At 32.5% G+C, this 15469-nt stretch overlaps 1 long non-coding RNA gene across 1 annotated transcript in view; it reads left to right on the forward strand.

The window, feature by feature from the left end:
* Positions 1-415: 415 nt before the first annotated feature.
* The window catches only part of LOC145683391 (uncharacterized), a 40393-nt gene continuing 25339 nt past the window's right edge, over positions 416-15469 (forward strand). Inside the window, exons 1-2 of the long non-coding RNA XR_014131072.1 lie at positions 416-715; positions 2937-3171. This is a non-coding gene — a long non-coding RNA (uncharacterized LOC145683391). The remainder of the gene's footprint in view (positions 716-2936; positions 3172-15469) is intronic.

A 15469-nucleotide genomic window follows, 5' to 3' on the forward strand; every position in this document is an offset into this window, starting at 1 on the left:
GAAAACCGCTTCCTGGCCTGTATTACTGTTTTTTATTTATGGCGATTAATGTTGAAAACCCTAAACGGATAATTTATGAAACTTCCGGTTTGAGTAGATGCTTATCAGAGGAAAGTGATCTATTCTTCTAATAATGGTAATGATTAGAAGTTTAGTTTGATTTCTAATAATGACACGGAATAGCGAGATACGAATTTTTCATGTAAACTCAGAGCACGAAGAACAGGTTCCATCTCTGACCTTATTGGAACATAAAGTTGTATATATACTACTTCTGGCTCTGCATAGTTTAGGGGTCTACCTGTAGTTTTACACTGTGAAATAAAGCTCAGTTATTTACTTCTACTTATTAATATTTCTTCACATCGTAGCTGCAAAAAGTGTTATTAATTTAAGGATTTATTTTAAACAGATAGTTATGATAAAGCTCGACGAAACCTAAAGAGAGCTGAAGAAACATCAGACCTAAATACAGAGGAAGAGGTGGATCAACGAAGAACACGGAAACGAAAAGAAAGATGCACCTCATTTTACTCAGACAGTTCGGAGTCGGATTGTAATCCGGGAATAGAAGACATAGTGGATATTCCAGTTCCGCCACTTGTATCGTTGCTAAAAGAGACTGCGGCTTCAACAGCAACTGTAGTTGAGAGTTGTAGTAGTCAAACAACACCAGAATCTTCAAAGAAGGCAACTTCAGATTGTAGTGACGTAGGTTCGTATCGATATATGCTTACTGTAATATTTACATGTATGCATGTTATTTAAATACGAGGGAATATATAGGTATCGGTTAAGTAGTAGGATAGAAAGAATATGCAAGCTGGATGCTGTTCTTTTCTGAGATTTGAAATCTCTTCTCAAATTTAAATGTCGCCAATAGCTGATTTTTTTTTAAATTTTAGTGTTGATTTGATTTTGAGTTTAACGTCCCGTTCAGCAGCAAGGCTATATGAGACGTGGACCTACTGATTAACGTGGAATCCGAATCACATGAGCTCCCGCCGGGAATCGAACCCGGGTCTTCCACGCCAAAGGCGCGTACGCTAACTGCTTAGCCACGAGGGAGCTCAATTTTTGTGTTGTATAATGGGACATCTATACGAGACATGTATTAATGTTCATGATGGTTTGTTAGGTAGGTTTTGCAAATTTTAATTAACGTTTAAATGTTTGCGCTATTAAATATTTAATAGGGAGTCCCAAGATTAATAAAAAGTGCCGCGTTGGCTCAGTGTAGAGCGTTCACCTCTGTTGCATGAGATCCCTGGTTCAAACCCTGTTCCCGCCAAGTGAATTTTGTGGTGGACAAAGACCATGTGCGTGGGTTTTCTCGGGGTTCTCCTGTTTCCTCCTACTTTCTTCATTCCACCATTTCTCATAATCATCGTCTCCTTTATGGAGTTTTACGTCCCACGGTTATGCCGGTTAGGCTAAAGGAGACGGTGATGATGAGTAATGAATGAAATGGTGGAATGAAGAAAGTGGGAGGAAACGGAAGAACCCCGAGAAAACCCACGCACACGGTGTTTGTCCACAACAAAGTTCACTTGGCGGGGGCTGTGATCGAACCCACAGACCCTTCCTTTTTCGAAGATTAATAAAGCAAGTATGCATTATTTCCTCTTTTTCTGTAGCATACATCGTAAATCCCTAATTTTATATTAATAGCAGAGTGACTGTACTGCTAATTTTTTCCGCTTTTTTTTATTGAGAAACAAAGTTAGTCGAGTTAAGAAAAATATGAGTGAAAGAAACAGTGGAATCAGTGTATAATTTAGCATTCATACCCACATAAGTACCTGGGCCCCACTAATGGAATTATAACGATCAAGGGTTCAGATGTATGTGGGTTACTGTACAAGTACTTTGTAAATGTAGATTCAGAATATGGCTGCCACTTGTAGGAGAATTTACGGATTTGTTAATTCAGAAAGAAAGATTAATGTATAAAAAACTTAATATGAAAGAGACCAACATCAAAATCTCATTAATGTAGATAAAGCACTTCAAACTTTGTGTTTCAACCGTGATCAGAAATGACAAATCACGATCTTTTAAGTAATTTGTGTTGATGTTTTCAGTTAAATCGACTTTTTTAAAATTTAAATTACTTTTACCTGATATTTTCAGAAAACAGAATAAAATGTAAATAATGCTTCTTTTCTTATATGATAAAGTACTGGGTTTCGGTGTCTTTGTTAAATGATGACAGAATAAAAGATAAAACATTAGTTCCTATTAGTTGCATGGTGCGGAATCATAAAATCGATGTCGAGGATGGGGGAGGGGAGACTGTAGAACTGAAAAAAGAAAGGAAAATAAAAGATGCTCTTCGCGCTTTTGCACTGCAATGTTCCGATATAGAAAGTTCACGCATTTGGGCATCCATAAGTATTAAACTATGCAATATTAGGGATTTATACCGCTGACCGTTAGTTCAACTATTAATTAGATAAGAAATGCACGTTAAGTACATATTAATTACTGTAATTATTTTGCAAACTTCTGACATTACTTAACTTTATTCTCCGCCTCCTAGCACGCTTTTAGCGGGGAGATTTTCTTCAAAAACTATTTAGTGGAGAAATTCCCCCTTCCCTAGGATTTCGCTCCCTGATTTGTTGTTTAAGCGACATATGCTTGATGAAATCATTTTAAAAAAACATGCAATTTAAATTGCGATTTAAATCAAACAACTGTGACCATGATATTCTTGTTCTACAGCCAGAACAGTAACTGAATTAAACAGCATAATCTAACCCACCCAGCACACGACGTTTAGTGGACGTCTAAAGAAACTACACGACTTTCTGTTAAGACACTTAGCAGTTGCTTTATTTGTCTTTAGTTTTATACATGTGTTTCTTCAAGTTATGTTACGATACTTGGCCACTTTTTCTTATGTCCATTTTTGCGTTACTCGTACTTTTCAGAGTTCAAGAAGGAAGTATTGCGCCAATTGGCAATTATAAAGGCAACGGTAAATAGCAATAGGGACACTCTTGACATTCTACTAAGAAATCGAGTTAATTATGATAATGAAGTGGAAATGACCGAGAATCAATGCCAGGATGAAACAGTGAAGATTATTTTAAGGAAACTTCCTGCACAAAGCATGGAAGAGTTCGATCAACTAGAAGACCAATTGGAAAACTGCAGAAAAAAATGGTACAGTATCAAGTTTTTGAATTTTATGCATTTACTTAATTCTTGTGTTCGGGTTTTGAAGCTTGTCTCTTGAAATGAATAATATTTCCTTGCTTATGAATAGGGTTAGGAAAAACCATACTAATTTTTGGTTTAAACCAGTTATTTTTTAATAGTTAAGGTTAAAGCTGTCATATGCAGCAAGGGGCCTGGGCCCAATCCGGACTACTAGACCCTTTCCCCAGTCTGCCTGATCCTAAAACTAAAATGAAGAATTTCCCAACCCTTGATCGTGCAGTATCGCAACTTGACACACTTCCGAACTGAAAGTAATGGATTTGAAGAAAAAGATAGTTGGCCTTTAGCCTCGAGATGAACCGGGTTACTGTCATTTCTCGCAATGGAGACCGAGTTCTTCTCAAATTGCCTTTCGTCATTAAAAATATGTAGGAGCCACGGTTACTTCACTTTAACTTAAAGTAAATATTTACATAATAAAAATGGTTTGAATTTTAAAAAACCTGTTTTTTGACAAGTCTGGCTATAACCAGAATTCGAATCATTTGATTGGTGTAGTGGAGAGCACGTTTGTGTTCAGCGCTCGTGGCCCGGCTTTATTTGCCGGTGGGGGTACTCTTAAACGACCTAAGTAGGTCCAGGCTCCTTGAACTTACTGGGCATAAAAGACCGTAAGATGTAAAACCCAAAACTTTCAAGTCATTTGAATTCTCTCTGCCTTTGAACCATTCATATTATTATTGAGTAAGCAACTTTAAAAAGCGCCTGGTTTAAACAAACGAACCTAGCTCATAGCATAAAATCTTATTTGGACTATATGTAACATCACCACGGCATGACAACTGTGAGGAAAACCAGTGATAGAGGTGAGCAATATTTCATCTTTCTCTTAATAATATTCCAGGGACTGCTTGAAATCTCATTCTATTGAAAGTTGAGATTGTGTACGCAGTACTTCATGTCAGGGGAAGAAGTGTAAAATAACTGTATAAATATGTGAAACAGTTTTCGGCAGTGCGCTTGAAAGTCAATGATAGACATTTTAATGAATACTACAACTTTTCAACTATTAAATACAGAGACAAGTTTTTTTTTTTTTTTTTTTTTTTGGAGCTGTATGTTATTTGACATTTTTGGGAACATGTACCCCTTTTGGTTAGCACCTCCCTATTTTACTTTATTGATTCTACTATTCATTCATTACCAATTCCACGTATAGTTTACTTCTTTCCTATTACAAATTCATACCTCTTTCTGTTAAGTTCATATTTCTTAATCTCTTAAGTGTGGATTTTTCTTTTACAAATCAACTTCGAGAAGTGAATACTTTTTCGCAAAATTTGTTTGCAAATTTCTTTAAAATAAAAAAAAATAGAAAATTGAGAATTGTTTCATTGTATCCATTGCAACAATACTTCCACAATATTCTGTACCAAAAGAAGAAATATTACTTGGAAGCATATTTATGGTGTCCATACTTAGATGCAGTAGAACCAAATTCACACTATATATACAGGGTGTTAATGAACTATACCGACAAACTGTAACAGGCGGTTCCCCGTATCAAAATAAGAGAAGTTCATATGGACCTGTGGGGAAAAGTGCATAGTTTCATAGTCCAAAATCGTGAAAAAGCCAAATTTCGAGAGACCCTATTTCGGATTCGAGAAGCTGTGGATGATGATCCTTATGAGCGTAAAGGAAGTCAAGCTAATGCAGTCCAAAAATGAACATTTCATTAATGTTCAATGGATATACAGAGTATTCCCTGCAGGGTGAAATTTTGAGATATGCTCTGACTTTAATGATTGGTCCAGAGTATGCAAACGATAAGTTTTCATAACAGTGTACAACACGGAATCCTTTGGCGCGATGTCAGAAGTGTTAAGGATCAGCAGCAGCACGGTTTCTCGTACTCGGGAAAACGCATGTGGCGATGTTTTCTCTCACTCTTAAAAGTGAAGAAAACAAAATATACCATGACGAAATACATCGCATCACACATTGTTCTGAACACGAAAAAACATGAAGCTGCCGGTTCCTAACACTTCCGACTTCCCTACGAAGCATTGGATGTCCATTGTTGTCAAGGCTTACCTCCTGCCTACTTTGGACCTTCCTTGAAATCAGGGTATACCTGAAAATTGTACTGAGAGCACATCTGAGAATTACACCGTATACGGAATACCCTGTACATCCATTGAAAATCGAAGAAACATGCAATTTTGGATTGTGTATGCGTGGCTTCCTTTATGCTGATAAGGACCACCATCCACACCTTCTGCAATTCGAAATAAGGCCTGTTGAAATTTAACTTTTTCGTCATTTTGGACAGCCCTAGCTCAGAAACTGTGCAATTTCGCCATAGGTCCGTATGAACGTTTTCTCTTATTTTGATGTGAGGAATCACCTCTTACACTTTGTCGGTATAGTTCATTAACACCCTGTATATATATATATATATATGTATACGATACGTCTTCCGCACTACGACTCCATTTTACAGAGCATCATATATTTACATCCTGTACCCTTAAGCAATTTGTGTATTTTTTTAAATATAGGTTCGGTTTATCATCATGTAACATAAACTTTCTGGATTTCAGGTTTGTCACTTGTCTAAAATTAGTGGTAACAACGTTGCTGACACAGTGAAGAGAGTTATAAAGCGATTAATAACTGACGAAGTTGCTAAGGAGTTCAGCTGGCTGGGAATGCGTAGCAAACGATCTTTCTCTTCAACGCTGACCTCCGTAATCATCCGTGGTAAGCAATATTTCTCACTCCTTCCAATTGTTTTCCATTTCAACTACACAGTTCTGTATTTAAATATTTGTAAAAACATGTTGCTCAGCAATAGCAGCAACTATTAAACGAAATCAAAGTCTCAGAACATAAATGATTTTAGGAGATAGTAATTTAGTAGTTTTCAAGTTTTTGTTATTAGTTTCAATGTTTTGGATAGAATGACATTTAGGGAAGATTGTGGTACCTTCAATCAACATTTATTTTTTTTTATGTTACTGTCTCAACAAGTTAATATCACAGTATATTACTTGCATAGCTTACCATATAATATTAAATATAGAAATATTAATATATATATAAAGAATAGGATTTTTTCATTTCCTTGTTTTCTGATTAAGGTACAAGATCCACATGTAGCAGTGATCACAACATGCTGGATCATCTTTGATCGCTCATTTCATGTACGCAGAATCATGGAAAAGTAAAAGTAAACGTACATTACACCCTTGTTGCAAATTGTAATTGAAAATTGCAATTTGTAGGTTAAAATCGTGCCTAATGAAAAATTCTAATTTCTTGTTTAATTTTTTGGGACTGCAGTGGCTCAGTACTAGAATGATTCCTCTGGTGCGTGGGGTCGCTGGTTCGATACCTGCTCCCGTTCTCTTCATTCTAGTATTATCATTCGTCTCATTATCATCTTTCCCTTAGCTTCGGTGCATGAACTTGAAGCATCAACTTTAAAAAAAATGCTCAAATGTAATTGTACGCTTCTTTTCATATTTTTCAGTACAGAAGAGCCAAGATTATCCGAGCATCCATTAACTGAAAGTAATCCTTATGAAAAGGGAAGGTATACAGAATAGCGAATGGTATAAATTAAGTAAAATAAGGAAATATTAAAAGAAATTCCAAAGATTCGAACGACCGACCCCGAGATCATTAGCTTAAATCTCTAACACACGTGGATATTAAACAGCTACTTATTCCCTGTCGTATTCGGAAAATGGTAGTAACTGCTTCTCTATAGCTTTTATCCTTCTAAATTTTCATTTTTTATATTTCCTTTTACGTTCAACTTAAAAATAATTATTAAAAGTGCTGTATAGTAATTAACATAGGCCTAAGTTACTATATACTACACCTCACCGTTACTATTGTACCAAAAATACTTCCTTCCATTTTTCACAAAGTTATTATCCGGTGTCTAACTTAGCTTGAACAGTCAATGCCCTACTGCACAAGTTGCGTAAAGTCTGCTTCCTCCTTTAAAACAAGCGAGTGCCCATTTTCCCAGGCCTTCTACCATTGTGATCTTTGGTTTGTTTTATACTGAAGTTGCTCTTCTTTCGATCCATCCTGGAGCTTTGTCTGCCCAATTCTTTATGGCATACGAGCCCATACACACTGTAAGGAAGTGGGATACTCCCGCTGCACAAAAAGCCGAAGACATACCCTCCTCCAGTAACATGCTCGTGGAGGTGACTGCGTAGCAAGTAGGACGCTTACCATACTATATGGTGTCCGCATGTTATAAGGCAGTAGGGTACATATGTATGTTTTGCCCCACTTTCCAACTTAGCCCCTAACTATCAAAAAAAATTATGAACCCACCCCTGACTATTGTACTTTAACACAGAGGGATACCCCAAAGTGAGATCGAATATGCTTTTATGACATTTAAAATCATAAAAACTTACATCTAAAAAACTTATAACTAACTTACATCTAAAATTTATAACTAAAACTACAACTACTCCTCTTCTATCTTACAATGACCCCAAGCTAATGTATTTACACCATCTCTTAATATATATCTTTTATCATCTGAAGAATCTAATGCTAGCTTATGAACGGTTATACTATATATATCATGCTTATAACTTCTAATGAGGTTAATGTCTTTATACGTTTTTACATTTTTAAATAAACTTTCTTTATAATCATTAAACTGCAACTCCTTTGATATTACAGCTTTAGTTACTCCTTTAGCTTTTTTCTCTTCTTTATTTTCTACATTATAAGCATACATCGTTGATCTCAATCCAATAAACTCTGTCATTATCTTACCTTTATTCTCATCTTTCATCTTACCTATTACTTTTTTGTTTATTAGTGGTAGTCCATATATATTACTTTCCTTGTATTCACTCGTATCAAACTGGTCAACTATTTCTGCTATATCTTTATAAAAGTCTTCACTCTCAATCTCATATATAAAGCTATCAGTATCCATATAACATAAATTTATATTGTTTCCATATTTCGGCTTCATCGTGTTATAGTGAAAATCATACATTAATAGATTTGATAGTTCTAATACACTCATACCAACATATATTGGCTTATTAAATGTTAATCGCTCTTTTTTCATATGTATAGCACACAAATTCTCTGTAAATATTGTTCTATAATCAAAATTAGGTTTTGCAATTAATTTTTCTACTCTTTCAGGATCACATTCTAATTGTATGGGCTGCCTCTTTCGAATATTTTCCATTGTTTTACCAAATACCGAGTTATTCATGAGCTTATAAAAATCTTCTTCAAACTTGTTTTTAGCTTGCGTTCTCATATTTGTATTTAAATCAATGTATTTCTTTAACCAGTCTGATTGTTTGAATTCTAATACTCTATGCACTTTCTTTAATCTCATTCCAAGTGACATATATAGTTTTAAGTTCCTATAGTGAATTACATATATTTCCTTATTATAAAGTGTCGTTAGTAGTTTTGATTGTTTAGATTCTGGTGGACACATGTTCTCTGGAGCTAATGGTAAATCAGAATGCTTGTTATGTAAATGCTTTGGATATTCTAAATCTACTTCTAATATGTAACCAGTTTCTGAGTCATCCGGAATGTTCATTATATCTATGCAAGGTTTAACCCACTTAAAGTCTTTATAGGGCATGTATTGACTCATAGCCCATCCATATAAGTTGTTTGCGTCTAAATATGCTAGGTATGTTGAACACTCATCCTTATTATAATCTTGCATATATTTGTTGTTAGCTTTTACATATCTTTTACTACATTGTGAGATTCCTCCTCGTATACCCTTTTCTAACATTAGTATTTTATCATAATCAGTCAACATTTCTAAGTTAATTTTAGTCATCTTTAACATTGCATCCCACGATAGACCTGGTGCTGTATAATATCAAGCAGGATCTAATCCATATGCCTTTAAACACACATCTCTAAAGTTTTCAAAGATATCTGTTAATTGAAGGACATCTGTTTTGTTATAATGTTCAGTTAAGTCCTCCAATAACTCTAGATTGAATTCTTTACAAACTCGTACATGAAGCTTATGACGTTCAGGACTCATTTTTTCTCCTGTTAATCTGTTTGTAAATTTGTCTGGAGATAATGGAACAGGTTCTTTCAATTTTTCAAATGAATCAACATAATCAAATGGATAATCACCTTTAGTATTAACTAAATCAAGTTTATCAATCGGGAAAAACTTTAATGTTTCTCGAAATTGTTCTGGCTTTAAATTCTTTGTTAACTCTGCTAAACTCTTTGACATAAATCTAAATGAATCAACAAATCTTAAATTTATTCCATCTTTTTCTGATCCTGCTTTTACATATTTTTCATATGTTATGTACCTTTCTTCATTATTTGCAATCAGTTTAATTTTCTGTGTATCATAAGCTAACTCCTTAATAAACAAATGTGTATCATAGCCAGTTAAGTTGTGAAGAAATACAGGAACAAAGTTGGGATTTTTATAGTTTAAATTGCAATAACTGTGAGCTGCACCTCTAAACTTTCCAGTTAAATGATCATGATCCCTTACCTTTGCTTTATTTTTATTTATCTTATACAAACATTTTTTTAATTCATGCTTCCATTCTTCTATTTTTTCACTCATATCATCTTTATCTTTGTAAAACTGTATTTTCTTCTTTAATACACCTATCTTCTTCTCAACAGCTGGTGGTAAGTTATTCAAGTTTTTCTCACATATATGACAAGTATCCGAACTGTTATAAGCTTCCATTTCTTCTTCGGTAAGGGGATTCATATCAACTACCCTTTTATATATTTTCTTAATTTCTATTGTTTTTTTTTGTAACATTTCAATAAATACTTTTGCAGCATCTGGACCTATATAACTAACAGGGGTTTTGTAGTCTCCATTTGAATACTTGACATAGTAACAAAAACTCATTGGTTTATGCTTTTGATATTTTACTGTTTTACTACAATTATGCTCTATTTTTAACTTACATAAGATACATTCAAAGTCAGCTATTATCGTAAATGGAACTCTCAAAGATCGATTATAGTTTTGAAATTCTATTTGATTGTCGTATGGTTTTGGAAGTTCTATTCTGACAGCTTCATGCTCTTTACAATCTAATTCATGTTTTTGCAGCTGCTTCTCATTTCGAAAGTGTCTTGTTAAACATCTATCACAAAAGTATAACTTCTCAGTATGTTTTGTCACTTGACTTCTTATTAATCGTGATAAGTCTTTTATCCAACAAAAATGATCCAACATGAATGAGTTTTTTTCATCTTTAACATATAATAAATTGATATGAGTTTCCTAATTATTTTTTGTGATTTGAAGTGGATATACATTATAGTTCTTATCATAGCTGTAAACATTGATGGAGATATTACTTCTTTTTTCAAATTTAATTATATCTTTTAACTGTACAGGAAACGCAATACCATCACAATATTTCTTTTGTAATTCATTAACAAGATATTTATAATGAGAGGGTCTTTGAGGATTTTTTGAAGCGATTCTATCAATAGGTTTTAAATAACTTGCAATAGAATATAAGAAACATTTATTATCTATTTTGAATATTCATTACTGCTTTCTTATCTTTAATCTGCTTTGGAAGTTCAATATAGGAAGAAGCTCTTAATGGTACATACTTATTTAATCTGATTTCTAGGTGTTCAATTTGATGTAACGTCCATCCTGATCCTCGGCCTTGAAATTCTTCCATTTCTCTACGAAGTTTTTGTTTGGCATAAGATATATATTCACTTAAGTCAGTTGATTCTAATATTCTCTCGTTTGATGTTTTGAAATTGCGTTCTTGTATTTCTTTATCTTTTATATAATCACAAATGAGAACAAGGTTTACTTTAACTGGATGAAATTTTAATTCCTTTTTGATTTTGTTAATAGCAACTCTTCCACTTGCATCTAAAAATTTTATTGGGTCTTTATATCCTCCTGTGTTTTCAACTTTAACGGTTTGTAAGCGCTTCTTGAATGCTGTTTCTTCTAATTCTACTTTTATAGGTATACGTGCTGGTTTCGGTTCTTCAATTACTTCTTGTTTAAAGGGGAATATATCTCTAATCTGCCTTCTGCTTTGTTCATCGTCATGTTGTTTAAGAAGGTTTATTAGTTCTGCTTTTCTTAATCGGGAATATCTTTTGATTCCCTTTTCTTTACATTGTCGTCTTAACTCTATTACAGTAAATTTACTATAATTACTCATCTTATTTATTATATATAAAATCCTACTACTCAATTTTTATCTTCGCCGGATTATTTCTGTTCATTTTTGTACTATTTTTAGTTCCATATATCCCAATACAACGCTTAACATTGTACACTCCTGCCATTGTCTACATATTACGCGTTGTATTAGAACACGACTTTGATGAGAATACCCCATCAAAGTCACATATACACATATTAAAATTAAATCATTTTTGCAAACTTACTCATCATCATCATCATAATCATCACTGCCATATTTATATTCATCATCACTATTCAAATCAGATGTTTTTTGTTGCATTATTAATAATTCTTTTTCCTTTAACATTATTTGCTTCTCTACTAGTGCTGCTAAGAGTTTAAGATCATGATGAATAAGTTTAAGTCTATCATGTAATAAATCAAATTTTTTCTCCATATTTGTTATATAGAAAACCAACAAAAATGAAATAAATTTAAAATCTAAGAATAAAAAACAAACATGACTAGTGCTAAGGAAATATTATCTTACAAACCTGTATTTGATTGTGTATGTAAATATTTAGATATTGGTGGTTATAATGATGAAGACAAAATAAATTTTAGCATCTCCATAGGTATGTTAGATCATTTGTTCAAGAAAGCCAGTAAAGAAAACAACTCATTTCTTACACAAAACATTCTCTATGCAAATGTTATGAATTTGTCAGATGAGATATTAGATTCACTGACTAATGAACAATGGTTATCTATAGGTTATGATGATTATGAGGGGGAATATAACTATGATCACATTACAGAAGACTTCATACGTAAATATCTGCAGAAAGTTAATTTGAACGAAATATGTTTATGGAAAAAGTTATCGGAAGAGTTTTAAGAGAATTAGCTGATAAAGTTGATTGGGAGATTATTTCAGGAAGCCAAGACTTATCAGAAGACTTTATAAGAGAATTTGCAGATAGAGTAGATTGGAAGGAAGTATCGTATAATCAAAACTTATCTGAAGAATTTATTAATGAGTTTATAGATAAAGTTGATTTTGATGCTATATCTTATGGAAGCAAACTCTCTGAAGCCTTTATACGAGAACATGCAGATAAAGTTTCTTGGGGACGCTTATCTGGAACTCAACATTTATCAGAAAACCTTATAAGAGATTACGCTGACAAAGTAGATTGGGAAATAATTTCAATATTTCAAAATTTAACAGAAGGATTTATTGCAGAGTTCAAAGACAGAGTTCATTGGCATAACATTTCAATTCTTCAACACCTCTCTGTAGAGTTTATATATTTATTTAGACATTATGTAGATTGGAGAGTTATAATAAGAAAATACCGTAATAATCCTGATTTAGGTGGTATATTGAATTTAGCATTCGACGTTACAGCAGATGGTTTGTTTAATGTTTAACTAATTACCTTTTATGACTATTATATCATAAAAGTCGAAACCTTAATTATTAGATATTAACCTTAATTATCTTTTATGATTATTATATCATAAAAGTTGTAACTTTAATTATTTAATATTAACCTTAATAATCAGATAATAACCTTTCATATAAACAATCAATTTCTTTAATCAATTCTTCTTCTGATAGCGGCGTCCAAAACTCATTACCCTTACCTTTACGAATATCTAGTTCTTGCTGCATTAGGTTGAATAGCTTAATACTGTTAGGATCTTTAAACTTTTCATATATTATTACATGATTCGGATATTTTTCTTCTGCTTCATTAAGAGGCTTATATAGACTTCTCTTTTGACATCTGATAGCATAATAAGGGAAAGGATCATTGGGTTTGTTCTTCTTATATATGATTAGACAATTATCTTTTGAATTATCGTTTGTATATGGTGCTGCGATTGTCTTAAGATGATTTATTTCCTTTTCTTGTTTCTCATTGTTTATACGTAATTCATTCATTTGTTGTTCTATTTCTTGTAGTCTTGTTTGAAGTTGATCGTTGTTAGTAAGGTATAGATGTTGAAAGTCTTTAACGAAGTAGTTAATAATGATTTGATTACATTTAAGATAAAACTCTGGAGATAACCATCGTGATATATCTAGAATCAATTCTTTACAAACATACGTTCCTCTTATTTCATTCCATAATTCTCCTTTACCACCTGCTACTTTTTTGATAATTTCCACAGCTGGTTTACCAGCGCTGGAAATGTATGCTATTAGTTCTTTAGATTCTTTATTTTGAAACCAATTTTTAAACTCTTTACCACCGTCTTGACATAACTTAGTAGCATTGAAGTATCCTGCACTCTTATCTATAATCAACCTAAAATCACCAAAAACACCATACCAATAATTACCCTTAATCTGCTCATAACAAATATCATTTAAACTATACGAATTATCCATAGTACTCATATTTATTATTTAAAAATAATTACTTATTTCATTTTTGATTATCTTTTATGGTTATTATTCCATAAAAACAAACATTTATATTTACACTACAACATTACTTTTATCTATCCAACTATTATGTGAATCATCAAAACCTAACCATTTAATATATACTTTATCACCTTTCTTTCTTAACACCTTTTCTACCAAGTATTCATCCTTATGTTTCGTCTTTAATAGTTCTGGTTCATAAAATCTACCTTGTACATCCTCTTCTTCTAAATCTTTAATTCTATAGGTAGGTGGATTGGATGGAATAACTTCACTAATAACAAATACTTCTGTTGACCAATTAGGTGTATATCCTTTCTCAAATAACCCTTTCGACTTACTTATACGAACATGATCACCTAATTTGTATTTGGGTTTAACACGTCTATATTCTTTTTTATACACTTTTTCCATTATTGTTCGCTCATTCTTCTTATTAACTTCTATAGGCTTTAAACCAATTGTTCTATGTACTCTATTATTATACTCACTAACCAGTGTTGGTAATATCTCTATCCATTTATAATTTCCTTGTGTTGTGAACCTTTTCCACATGTTTTGTTTAAGTGTTCTATTAAATCTCTCAACAGAAGCTTTCTTACCACTATAGGTTGAGTAATGATTAATCTTATTTTCCTCCATTAACTTCTTAAACTCTTTATTATAAAACTCTTTACCTTGATTTGTTTGTAAGTTATTAGGTTTTCTCATTCTTAATATGGATTCAAATGCTTCTGTAACATTCTTACCACTCTTATCATTAACAGGAACAGCAAACGCATATTTAGAGAACGCATCTATAATCGTTAGCAGATACTTATAACCTTTATTTAATTTAGAAACACCTTTTAATACTCCGCTATCCATTTCAACAAGGTCAGCTTGGCAAAGATCATCGATACCTTTTATAACTACACTTAATCTGTCAAAGTTTTTTCTAGATGGTTTGTGAATTTCTTCTATAATGTCCTCTCTAACACCTTTACCTTCTTCTAGTCAATCGGGCTTTTTAACGAATTGAGTTTTAGTAACACCACATACAGAACAAATACCTTTCTTTAGATATCTTCCATTCTTTGTTTGTTCAATTCTAATGGTATCTTTCTCCGTATCTGTTAACTTCTTACACTTAACACAATACATCATTATTTATTGTATAGAAAATCAACAAAAAAATTAAAATTTATCATTACCTAATACTATACTTTTAACATTATCATCATCATCACTTGATTCTTTTTCATCTTCTATTTCTACATACATAATAATCAATAATAACTTGCCTTCTTTCAATTCAGAATCTTTAGATGGTCTAACTGCTAACTGATCATTTAAATTAAAGTATAATGGAAAACTTTCAACTAAAACGTCATTTAAAAATAAGTCTATAAGATGTTTATTAAAACTCGATTCTATATGCATTAACCTACCTCTATAAAGAAATTTGTAGGCAGCAGCTAAATTATGTACAAAAAGACTGGTTTCCCAAGATCATCTTCTGCCAATCGACATGGAACTTCAACAATTTCTTTTCTTGTAAGTAAATGAAACTCTTTTTTCACTGATTCAAGCTGTTCTAATGTTACAAGATCTTGTTTATCAATAGCATTAGATACATTACCAAAAATATCCATATTTATTATATAGCAAACGTCTTTAGG

This window comes from Thermobia domestica, chromosome 4 (assembly GCF_964235325.1).
Source record: "Thermobia domestica chromosome 4, izTheDome1.hap1.1, whole genome shotgun sequence".
NCBI classification, from domain to species: Eukaryota; Metazoa; Arthropoda; class Insecta; order Zygentoma; family Lepismatidae; genus Thermobia; species Thermobia domestica.